Source organism: Juglans microcarpa x Juglans regia, chromosome 5D, assembly GCF_004785595.1.
Source record: "Juglans microcarpa x Juglans regia isolate MS1-56 chromosome 5D, Jm3101_v1.0, whole genome shotgun sequence".
Taxonomy (NCBI): domain Eukaryota; kingdom Viridiplantae; phylum Streptophyta; class Magnoliopsida; order Fagales; family Juglandaceae; genus Juglans; species Juglans microcarpa x Juglans regia.
In genome coordinates, this window is record NC_054602.1 from 32,815,758 (window position 1) to 32,828,129 (window position 12,372).

The 12,372-nt window shown below is 32.2% G+C and overlaps 1 long non-coding RNA gene across 1 annotated transcript; it reads right to left on the reverse strand.

Moving 5' to 3' along the window:
* Positions 1 to 118: 118 nt before the first annotated feature.
* On the reverse strand, positions 119 to 761 carry LOC121265976. The gene is made up of 3 exons (XR_005940719.1): positions 706 to 761; positions 457 to 600; positions 119 to 369 (listed from the first exon to the last, which is right to left on the reverse strand). It is a non-coding gene; the product is annotated as an uncharacterized LOC121265976 (long non-coding RNA).
* Positions 762 to 12,372: the final 11,611 nt, after the last annotated feature.

Here is a 12,372-nt window from a genome sequence, read left to right on the forward strand (position 1 = left end):
TCATAAACTAATGCCAGTCACATTCAATCAAAACCACATAAATTGAGTACTTGGATATAAACTCAAATTTACATATATAGCATACTTGGATACAAAATGTGCAAAATGTGGGCTCAAATACTAAGCCGCATATACAAAACATACACTTTCACCACTAATGCATAACCTACTCCAACATACCAACACCAACACGTAAATTTCTACAAATCACCCCTAACACACACATGCCAACAAACCACATCCAACCCAAATTCCATCAACATACAACATAAGTAAACATAATGGATCTTTAAAATCTTGCTACAAGAAGCTGCTTGGCTGCGTTCCATCTACCGTCTCTGGCTGCGTTCCATCCATTCCTAGTTGCATCTGTGAACATAATAGCAGACAAAGTAAAACCCACATAAAAAACAATGAACTATACAATAAAATGAATTCAAGGAGCTGGTTTTGTACACTTTCTTGTGTCCCCATCACTGGATGTTGTCCACTTTCTTCATTGACCATTATGGGAGTTTGTACATTTTCTTGCATCCTCATTCCGGATAGGCTGAGTTGGTTTTCACTGCTTTCCAATAGTTCGGTGTTCAATCTACGCCTCTGACAACGTAAAAAATAATTAGAATTCACAAGTGGAAGTAATAGTATATTATCAAATACTCGAATATTTACATTAGGTAATAATGACAATAAATATGCTCTCACCAGTCTGCTTTTTCCCTTATCTTTTTTCTTATTCGCAACCTTAGTTTTAATTTTCTTCACTTGTTCCTCCATGGTCGACATCCTTCTCTTGCACGGGGGTTTTTCCTTGCCTTTGACAACATGGGGACTTAGCACCTTTTTGGAACTTCTTTCCTTGACTGCATTCATGGTACTTCCTCCAACATTGGAGTCTATGTTGGAGGGCTTCCATGTGTGCCATACATTATTCATCGCATACAAGTTCGAAATAATTTCCTCAGTATGCCCATCGCACGAAACTGCATTTGTTATTACCTCATTGAAAGTTCTCAAAATACGTTTATGCCTAACAGTTTCAGGACTCTGATCAACAGCGTCATAACTGGTCGAAATAATAGTATAAGCCCGTTTCATGTCTTTCCTCCACCGGTCTAATATGTACTTTTCTGGCAACTCACGGACTTTCTTAGCTGAAAAGATGGCAAGAATATGTCTACATATTATCCCTCGCATCTCAAACAACCCACAAACACACTTCACCTCACACTCGGCCTCATTAAAGTAAAGAGTATACGTAACCTCCTTGATGAAATCTTCAGCCTTAACTTGATCAGCGACCGAGTAAGTTGCGATTACTCCATTCATTTTCTCGAAACGACAATGACAATATATCATTCTCATTATCTCTTGTTGAACCTTCTTAAATTTTGCATTTGTGTATATATCTTGAACTTCTTCTCAAGAGCCAAGTGTGATATGCAAGGAATGGTGAAGTTAAATGAATTGAAGTCAGCTTAGATTTCGTTCTCAACTTTTTTCTTGAGAGCATTGTCGAACTGATCAACAAATTCTTTAAGGTTTGTTCTAGCATGCACGTAGCCATCGAAGAAAGCATTAATGCTCTTACTGCGTTGAGTTGTACTCATTCCAGCCCAGAACGAGTTCTTTAAATATATCGACACCCAAAACTCTCTTTCCGCATATAAATTTTGCAACCATGCATTTTCATGCAAGTTGAAAGTATCATTGAGGCTTTTTCCAAGAATTCTCAAACTCCTCAATTGTAAAGGAGTCATATACACAAGATAGTAACTTACTTTTCAGGCCACATTTGTATTGACCATGGAAACCAAGTTTCTCAGGGACCTTTCGCAATATGCGCCACAAGTAATATTTATGCCACGTGTTGGGAAAGACAATGGCGATGACATTTTTCATTGCACGATCTTTATCTGTAATAATAGTATTCGGTGCTTTTCCATCCATGCAATCAAGCCAAGCTTTAAATAACCAAACAAATGATTTTGTATCCTCACTTGAAATAAGGCCTGCACCCAAGAGGATTGACTTTCCATGATGGTTTACACCCACAAAAGGTGCAAATGGCATTCTATACCTATTTGTTAGGTATGTGGTATCGAATGTATCGCCAAAGTAGTTGTAGGCCCCTTTACTACGGGCGTCCGCTCAAAATACTCTTTTCAGTCTATCATCATCGTCCAATTCCATGAGGCTGAAAAAGCCATCATTCTCGTATTGCATCATTCTAAAATACTCAAATAACGCTTGAGCACCACCTTTACCAAGGCGCAGGTATCGTGCCTTGTCAATGTAGTTACGACAATCTCTTTCTCCAAATGGTACGTTCTCCCACCCGCCTCAATGACAAGAGCATGGAAACTCTTATTAATTAGTATGCCAGCCTCATCATTTGTATCCAACACTCTTCTAACAGACTCATTAACTTCTCTGTTGCATCTGAAAAATCTGGATTTTTTTGGACTGAGCCCATGATTGTGTGTGTTAAATACGGATGTGACACACAGCTTCTCATCCTTTAACATGACATTCATCATTGCCTTACAGTCTGTTTTGCTTGTTGGCCGAGGTTTGGAGACGTTTGACGCCCTATTTCGTGCCTTGCCACCCCGAGCACATCCCACAGTCACATATTTCACAGTCTCATCTTTCTCTCTTTTACTCATTTGTGTCATTACCGAAAAACCACATTGTTTTCCGTAATGTTTATAGTAATTCATTAACTCATTCTCCGACTCAAAGCGCATCCCTGGCTTTGGCTCCTCAGTGATATCACCTCCATTAGTGCCAGCCTCCTTGGTATCAACCGTATTACTCAAAGAGGCAGTAGATTGCGCTTCAACTTCTATCGAGCCTAATGTGGCCTCACTAATTTCTCCAACAGAGTTACTTTGCTGCACTTTATTTTCTTATAAAATAGGAGAAAAAAGTATTATATGTAAAAATATATTCTGGATAATGTAAAAGACAGTGCATGTGGAGAATTCAAGACATCACCTCACTGCCACATGGATATGGGTTGGTAGAAGTTGAAGGAATAAATGTTGGTAAAGCCGAACAAGAGCTAGTAGCGACACTACCGCTGGTTTGTACACTAGAACTGGCAGCTACACTAGAGCTGACACTACTTGCGGAACTAGACATGGGAGCGGAAGTTGGGATCCATGGGTGTTGCTGCAGTTTTCCAAAAAAATGGCATTCCATACCTAGTTAGACCAATATTCAAGTCTAACATTAACTACAATAAATACTCTAAAAAATCATCACCTAGTTGCTTCATGGATATAGGTACATAGTTGGAGGAGGTCTCATCATTGGTATGGAGGAATTATACAAAGAGGCAACAGTACTTGATGTGGCAGCGGAACTACTCAAGGCATCAGTACTTGATGCGGCAGCGTAACTACTCAAGGCAGCAATACTTGACGTGGCAGCAGAGGTAGAGTTCCATGGCTGTTGCTGTAGTTTTCCATAAAAAATTTAAACATAAATAATTAGACGAAATATTCAAGTTCAGAAAATTAAAGCATACTAACTACAATAAATATTTCAAGAAATCATCACTTGATTGCTCCATGGATATGGATAGGGAGTTGGAGGAGGTTCCATCATTGGTATGGCGGAACTATACAAGGTAGCGGTACTGCTTAGGGCAATAGTACTTGACGTGGCAGCGACACTAGAGCTCCATGGGTCTTGCTGCAGTTCTCAAAAAAAAAAATTAAAAAAAAATAATAATTAGATCAAATATTCAAGTTCATAAAATAAAGCACATGAAATACTTTACCATCCAACGATCACTTGGTTGTTCCATGAATATGGACTGGCACTTGGAGGAAGCAAAAAAGGTGGTAACCACGCATGAGGCACTGGACCGTAGTAACTTGGCATGTAATTTGATAAATTTGGATACAGTGGTCTTGATAGATCCTAACATATAGCAACATAATATTAATCAACCCAAGTGGACAATGATTATATATGAAATAAACACACGCCAATTGTTAAAAGAGGTTTACAATGCCTGGATTGATGGATTGGTGATAGGAGCTGTTATGCGGGATGCATCTTCTTTCTCTTTCTCCATTTACCTCAACAATGAAACCAAGTGGGTCTTACTTTTTACGTAAATACTGCAGCAACACTAAATGCAACTTTTTACCATAAATCTTTATATAAATCTGCAGCAACATAAATATACAATCAAGTTGGGCACTCAGCATTTGTTCACTCAGCATTTTTCACTCAAGTTGGGAACTTTTTTAAACTAAATGCAAATGTTCATCTCGAAAAAAAATCCCCCTTTCAGATGCAGAACAAGGCTAACCATTTCCTAGACAATGTTAAATCTCCCATGAGTACTGCTAACCATTTCCTTTAAACTTATCAACAACAAAAAATAGAATAAACAAACAGAAACATCTAGGCACCTAGATTGAACTGTGCCCACTGAAAAAAAGAAAAATAGAAATTTTCTTTTTCCATTTTTTTCAAACAACAATCCATGCATAGGCACCTAGATTGAACCGTGCCCACTGAAAAAACAAAAAACAAAAAACAAAACAAAAAAAACAAAACAAAACAAAAAAACAAAACAAAACAAGATGGGATTCTCACTCTCACTGCAGAACTTTTTTTTTTTTAGTTTTTTTTTCATATATCATTATTTATATATGATAAATAATATAAATAACAAGTAATTTTCTATGAACTTTTCCATCCATCCAAACCGAATTTACAGCTGCCATTTCCCACAAAATAAAAAGTCTAAAATACTATAATAAAATGCAATGAGTTTGAAATTGAAAGAGTATTACCAGGTGGAGTTCGGTTGCGGCAACTAGTGCACGCCGAAGTTACGAGGAAGAAAATGAAATGGTTGTACACGGCGTTTTCCCCTTCTCAACTGAACGAGTTGGGCACCCCCTACGTCAAATTTCCTTTCTCACGCTCGTTGTCACTACTTCTCAGCTTTTGTGTTGTTTTTCTTCTTCTTTTTTTTTAATTAATTGATGACGTGGGATTTTGCCACGTCTTTGTCGTCCGTGGGCAGGCACGGCTTGTAGCAGTACTCTTTGGGGAAATTCCGGTCTGGTTTTCCGGATTGGGGATGCTTTTACGTTTATCAGCCATCTTCTTATTAATGATTGTACTTTGACTACTACGTTACGTCTCGTGATTTCCAAACATAATTGATAAGTACAAAAGTTTAGTCGCTGTGGGCCCATGAAAATTTGAAATTACTGCTCTTGGAGCTGGAATTACCATTTGGTTTTGTTGTGCTTCTGTCCCCAAGTCTTTTGCCAACACCGTGGCATGGCTATTGTTGTGGCGTTTCTGATAATAAGCCTTCTCTTCTATGGAATGAGTGGTTCCTATACTTAAAATTAGGCTTTGACGAGAGTAACTTGGATTTGAAAGTAAGAGAAATTTTTTAGCTACGAATAGAATGAGATTTTAAAAAAGTAAATTTATAAACTAACTTGCCTTGATGTGTTAGGTTAGGCTCAGTTTGGATTAAGAAATCCCCCAACTCATCTAATCTAATCACCATAATTTTCTCAAATTTTCTCACAAAATATAATAAACAATTCAATATTTTCAAATCCCAAAATAATAATAATATTAAAAAATAATATTATAACAATATTTTATTCAACTTTCATCTCAGCTCATCTCATCTCAATTCACTATCCAAACCTTCCTTAAATCTAACGTATCCTATGAATTCATGTTAATTTGTGGGTCTCTTTGTGGTTATAATACTTATTTTGAAAGAAATGGTGTGTCAAACAATTTTATCTAATTTCTTAAACTACTTGTAATATATAGAGGAGTCTTGGTAAATGATCCCTCAACACTAGCAGTAGGGGTGTAACCGGTCCGATTCGGTCCGATTTTGGATAAATTTTAGAACCAAACCGATATACACCGATTTTGAAAATTTAAGAACCGATACGAACCAAGTCATCACCAAAACTTAAACTTTTGGTTTCTTCAATTTCGGTTTGGTCCAGTCCGATTTTTTCGATTTACCGTTTACACATGTGGTTATGAGATTTAAGAGCCAGTTCCTCTAATGCTTGTTCTCATCAAAAGTACGTTTATATTAATAAGTTAATATTAATGTTCATGTTTAAGATTAAAATCTCATGTTATATTAATTTTATGTTATAAGATTAAAATTTAAATGTTATATTAAAAATTATAAGATTAATTTTATGTTGTATCAAATATTATATTAATTTTATGTTATAAAATCAATAGACATGAATACTAAGATTAAAATTTCATGTTATATTAATTAGCAATTTAACATGTAATATAATATAAAAAATTAATGGACAGAAAGTTCACTCAATAGTTATCTCGAGCAAAAACTTTGAGAAACACTTTCACATAGGTATGAACTTTCTAAGTGGCCTACTGAGAGCCTAAGTATATATATAAGATAATATGCATGACTTCTAGAGTGTGGAGAGAGACCAAAGCTATTGTTATTCTTTGTATTCTTGAGTGGATACCTAAGTAGATGATCCATTGAGCATTCAAGATTGATTCTCTCATGATAAACATACCTCCATCATTTGAGCTCATTTCGAGTGTTACTTAGTCTATTGGGGTGGATGTGCACTTTGGCCGAAAGGATTTCCGAAATTGCCTGGATATAGAGACCAAGTTGGTGCATGTTGGTCTAAAGCTACCAGGGTGCAAAGATCAAGTGGAATACTCGTGGTATTCATGCCAAATTTAGTTACTTTAAGGGCCTTATAAGTGTTTCTAAATTGGTGGTATCGAATTAAATTTATGTAGTACATTTTAGGTAGTGACTTACACCCAAAGTGGTTTTAGGTCTCGAAGGCATTGAGTTTTCGCTTCATTACTAAAATTGATGTGTTGATTATTTTTTGTGATCTGATTCACTAATTGCTTGAATGATTGATTGTTAATTTAAATAGTCCAATAAATTTGAAAAACACATTCACCCATCTCTATGTGTATCTAAGATTTGAACCACTGATTTTTCAATTGGTATCGGAGCGGGATTCATTCCACTACGATCCAGTTCCTAAGTGTGATTTTGCATCAGGTAGTTAAAATGGATAGATCCCAATCCCTTTTGCCAGCCTTTTATTTTGATGGCAACAACTATGCCTATTGGAGAATTCGAATGAGAGTTTTTTTTTTTTTTTAAGTTCATAGATGAATGAGTGCGAGTGATTGTAGAAAAAGGATGGAAGAGGCCTATTTCAATTGTTAAGGGTGTAGAAGTTATCAAGGATATCAATAATTGGTCTAAGGATGAGGTCAATGAGTGCAATTGGAATAGTAAAGGTTTAAATGCAATCTTTACAGCTATTTCTTTGCATTTAAGTGAATCTCAATATGTAAAATTGCCAAAGATGCACTTGCAGGCATATTAGGGGTCACACTTGCAGGAACTAGATTAGTGAAAAATTCTAAACGTTGACCACTGGGTTTGAGGAAATAAAAATGACAGATGATGAGAGTTTTGATGCTTTTTATACTAGATTGAATGATATAGTAAATTTAAGTTTCAATATAGGTGAAAAAAATCCCTGTTAAGATAGTTAGAAAAGTTATCAGATCTTTCCTAGAGTGCTTTAAACCCAAAGTCACAGCACTAGAGGAGAGTAAAGACTTTGACAATATAAGGATTGAACAGCTGGTAGGTTATCTTCAAACATATGAATACACATTGCCCCAACCAAAGAAAATTAAGTCAGTTGTTCTTAAGATTAGTAAAGAGTTTGTTGAATTATTTGAGGATGATAATGCAATAAATGATGAGGACATAACTTGATATGTTAAAAAATTCGTGAAAAATCTTCACATCTAGGAAGGATAAGAATCAAGAAAAGCATAAAAGTTTTTAATAAGATGAATGAAAACTCTAGTTCTTATAGTAGAGAGAAGAGCTCTAAGAAAGACACTAGAATCTCTAAGGACAAAATACCTTAAGATGTACAATATCATGAGTCTCGGTTTTAGGCACATTCAGATTGAGTGTCCTAATTACAAGAGACCTAAAGGAAAAATAATGCATGCTTCCTCGAGTAACATTGAGTGTTTCTCATCTGAGAGCTTTATCCTTGTTCCAATATCAGAGAGTTTTATTTATTTTTATATCTTAATAAATTAGTTGAAAACTATACATTTGAAGATCGATCTTGTAATTGTATTGTTTTTTTTCAATTAATCTTCTGAAAAACATCCATCAATTGTTACACCTTGGTCATAGAGGAATAATTATTAATATATATATATATATATAAATTGTTTTTCTTTCTGAGTGTGCCATTTTTATTTTAGTTTTAATACTTCAATCAAATCATTTAATTAATTCTTCTTCCATTTAATCTTCTATGTGATAAAATCGTAACATTATATTTGATAACTTGCAGTTAGGCTAAAAAAGAAATCGAAAAATCAGTGAACCGGACCAAATCGGTCCAGTGTAAAACCGGTTCAGTCCGATACCGATTTTAATTTTGTAAAACCAGTTTAAAACCAGTCATATTCCAGTTTTACTATTTATAACACCTGACCAAATTAGTTCATATATATCTAATTTATACATAATTTATATATCTAATTTATACATAAAATACTTTTATATGAATTTTTTATATATATAGTTTTTTATATTATATTATATTATATACTAAATTACTAATTAATATAATATCAATTTTTAAAATCTTATTATTCATGTCTACTAATCTAATAACATAAAACGAATATAACATTTAATATAACATAAAATTAATTTTATAAATCTTAATATAAGTTATACATTTGATATAACATAAAATTGGTTTTATAAATCTTAATATAAGTTATAACATTTTATATAGCATATAAATTTTAATTTTAGAACATAAAATATTAAAATTAATATATTATAAAATTTTAATCTTAAACATGAATATTAATATTAAGTTATTAATATAAACTAACTTTTGATATATATATATATATATATATACATATCAAGGATAAATACATTTTATGGCATGATGAGTTATAGTATATATATTTTTTTATAAATACATTTATACACATTTGATCATATGTATTCATATAAAAAGTGTATAATCTAACTTACATAGACTATAGTTAAATTCAATATTATACTAGTATCTTTCTCTACTCTAGAAAAATTTTATGAGGTTTTCTTCATTAAAATCACACTGGAAAAATTGGTAAAATTGGACCGAACCTGATAGGAACCACTAAAATTCGTAGTTCTGGTTTTGATAATGAATCAGTCCGGTATCGATTCTTCAATTTTCAAAACCACTATATATCAGTTCAATTATAAAATATGTCTAAAATTAGACTTAATCGGACCTATTACACCTTTACTTGTAGGACTTAACTTGACTTTCGACCATATATATTCCATAAAATATTAGCTTTAAAATTTAGACCATACTAGCATATGCCAAGACATAGCTTTGAATCTTGATTCATTTGATTCCAAAATAGGAACGATCCATTTTTAATTTTTTGCTTGTAAATATGCAAACTATTTTTGCTTTTCATATTCTAATTTAGAAAAATGATTTATATAGTCTTAATTTGTATAAATTTCACGTATTTTCTATGGAAAAAGTAAGAGAAATTAGGGACTTAGATAAAATTAAAAAAAAAAAAAAAACTTTCACGGTGAATATCACTTTTTTCAAATAGAGTACGCGAACCTTACAGACCCTATAACTGTATTTAACATTACTTATCTACCTAATTAATATGCAAAAGTAATTTTTATTTGAACATACATGCATGCTACACGTATTTTACTTTCTTTGAGTGTAAAATGTTAAGTGTAATCTTAATAAGGCTACATGAACATTAATGTTTTTAATTATTATGTTGCCAAATAATTGAGTACATAATTGGCAATTGCAATGATGTTACGAATGCTAGCATTGAAGATGTTCATATTAATTAATTCTAAGTTCTAACCGTCTCTAACCATGTGTATCTTGACTTTGTGATAATTTAAAGACCATAATAAAGAGAACTTAGTGGGATTAAGAATAACATAATTTGAGAGAAAATTATTTGTGTAAATTTAGAGAGTGTAAACATTTTGGAAAAAAGTATGACTCATATTAAAAATCTCAATTTTTTTTTTTTTTTTGCCCAGACGACTAACACAAGAGAGAGGATTAATTGAGTTGTATTTAAAAATCTGCAATTATAAATCAAATATACAATATAAAATATGAACACAATACGAAGCAATAATAAATATAAAGAGAAAGCAAACTCAGTATATTAATGAGGTTTAGCCCTACTGCTTACGCCCTCGCCTCAAGCTATCCCTTGAGGATTCTCAAATTTACTATTCAACCTCCTTCAGATGGAGATAGAAACATATTACACCTTTGAGCAATACCGCTACAAAGAATTCATAGAGAACACCCTCTACACTTGGAATCACCTTACACGTGGTAATTCAACGTCTATTTCCTATGTGGAACACCTTCTACATGCATAAGGGTTATACACACCCTTTTATAGATACAAGAACTGAGAGTGGGTAGGTTATCTGAAAACACTTCTCAATGAGTGGAATAAAAACAATACAACGCAAACTATATCTCTCTCAAAATAAACAAAGATTAAGGCTCAATAATTAGAGAAGAGAAAGTGAAAACTTTGAATGAATGTTGTAAAACTTGCAATGATGTGTGTATGCTCTTGTTGTTATTGTTAATTTTGAAGATCTCAAATGAGATTTTTATAGGCATATGAGATTTCATTTTCAAATTTAAAAGGTTTCACGTGTCAAAGACAACATTATTCACTTTTCAAAATATTAAAATCAAAATTTTACTTTTCGTAATTGTTAAAGACAACATCATTCATTTTTTCAAAATATTCAAATCAAAGCTTTTCTTTTCGTAATTGTCAAAAACAACATCATTCACTTTTTCAAAATATTCAAATCAAAGTTTTACCTTCTTGAAATTATCAAAAACGATATCATTTACTTTTGAAAAGTTTCAAACAAAATATGCACATGTAAAAGATGACAATCAATCATCTTTCAAAAATTCAAAATTCAAATATTTAGTTTTTAAATATGTCATGCACATGTGGAAAATGCAATTTGATGTTTTATGATAAAAGATTAATTTTTAACCTTAATCCAATTTCTAATTTTATCAAGAGATGTACAAAATTATTCTAAGAGCTTCATTTGCGAGCTTATTCTATTTCTCACTCATGCTTAGTTCATTGATGTTCTTGGTTTCATTACGTAGACAACTTGAACTTAAGACTCTTATATGCTTGAATTCATTTGTTATCATCAAAATCTATATGTAGATATGTAATTATATGAGACTTGAAATATTGGGTTCAACATTTTTTATAGCGGGCATTTTTATTTTTATTGGCATTTTACGAGGAATTCTTATTAGGTTGATTATTATTTATGAAATTGGCCCTTGGCCTTGAATTTCAACGCCATTACACAAAGCTTTATGAGTTTTCTACATCATTTTCTCTGTTTCTAACATCTCAATTAATATACCACGTGGTTAATATTGCATGTATTAATTAATAAAGAACTAACACGAGATATCTAAAATTTATATAAACACAAATATATATTAAAATCTAAAATCATTAAAAGTAAAAAAAATATAGAGAAAACATAAATTGAGAAACTGAAGAAAATAATAAAATTGTTGATGTGTCACATTTATTTATTTTAAATTAGATTAAAAAAAAGGGAACAAAACTTCTTAACTAAAGTTGACGCGTCACATAAAATAACAAAAAAAAAACTTTTGTTATTTATTTAAATTATTTTAAATTTTATTATCCTAAATTATGTGTAACATTTTTACTAAAATTTTATTAAGTCAGTGTATAAACATATCACTTATTGTGAGATCTATTACAATTATAAAAAAAATCAAATACTAATTTTTTATAAACTAATATGAAAATATTTTACATTAATAATTATAAACATCAATAAATAATAATATATTAGATGTTTGAATAAACAAAATTACGAACATGTCTCCCCGCTCAAAGCATTTTCTACGTTTCCACTAGCCTGCAGTTTTAAAAATTTGGTCCCTAGATTTTTTTTTTTTTTTGAATAATGGTCCCTAGTTTTTTTTCCCTACACAGTCCCTATAACTCGCGACTTTAAAAATCTTGCCTTACATTCGTATTCAATTACATGCCCTGACATTTATTTGATTTACCAACTCCAAATCGCGGATTTGATCTCTCTCTCTCTACAATTTGATATGGATTAATTATAAAGAACCTTTACTTCTCCCTCTAATCCCCCCCCGGTTATGAAGATGAGGG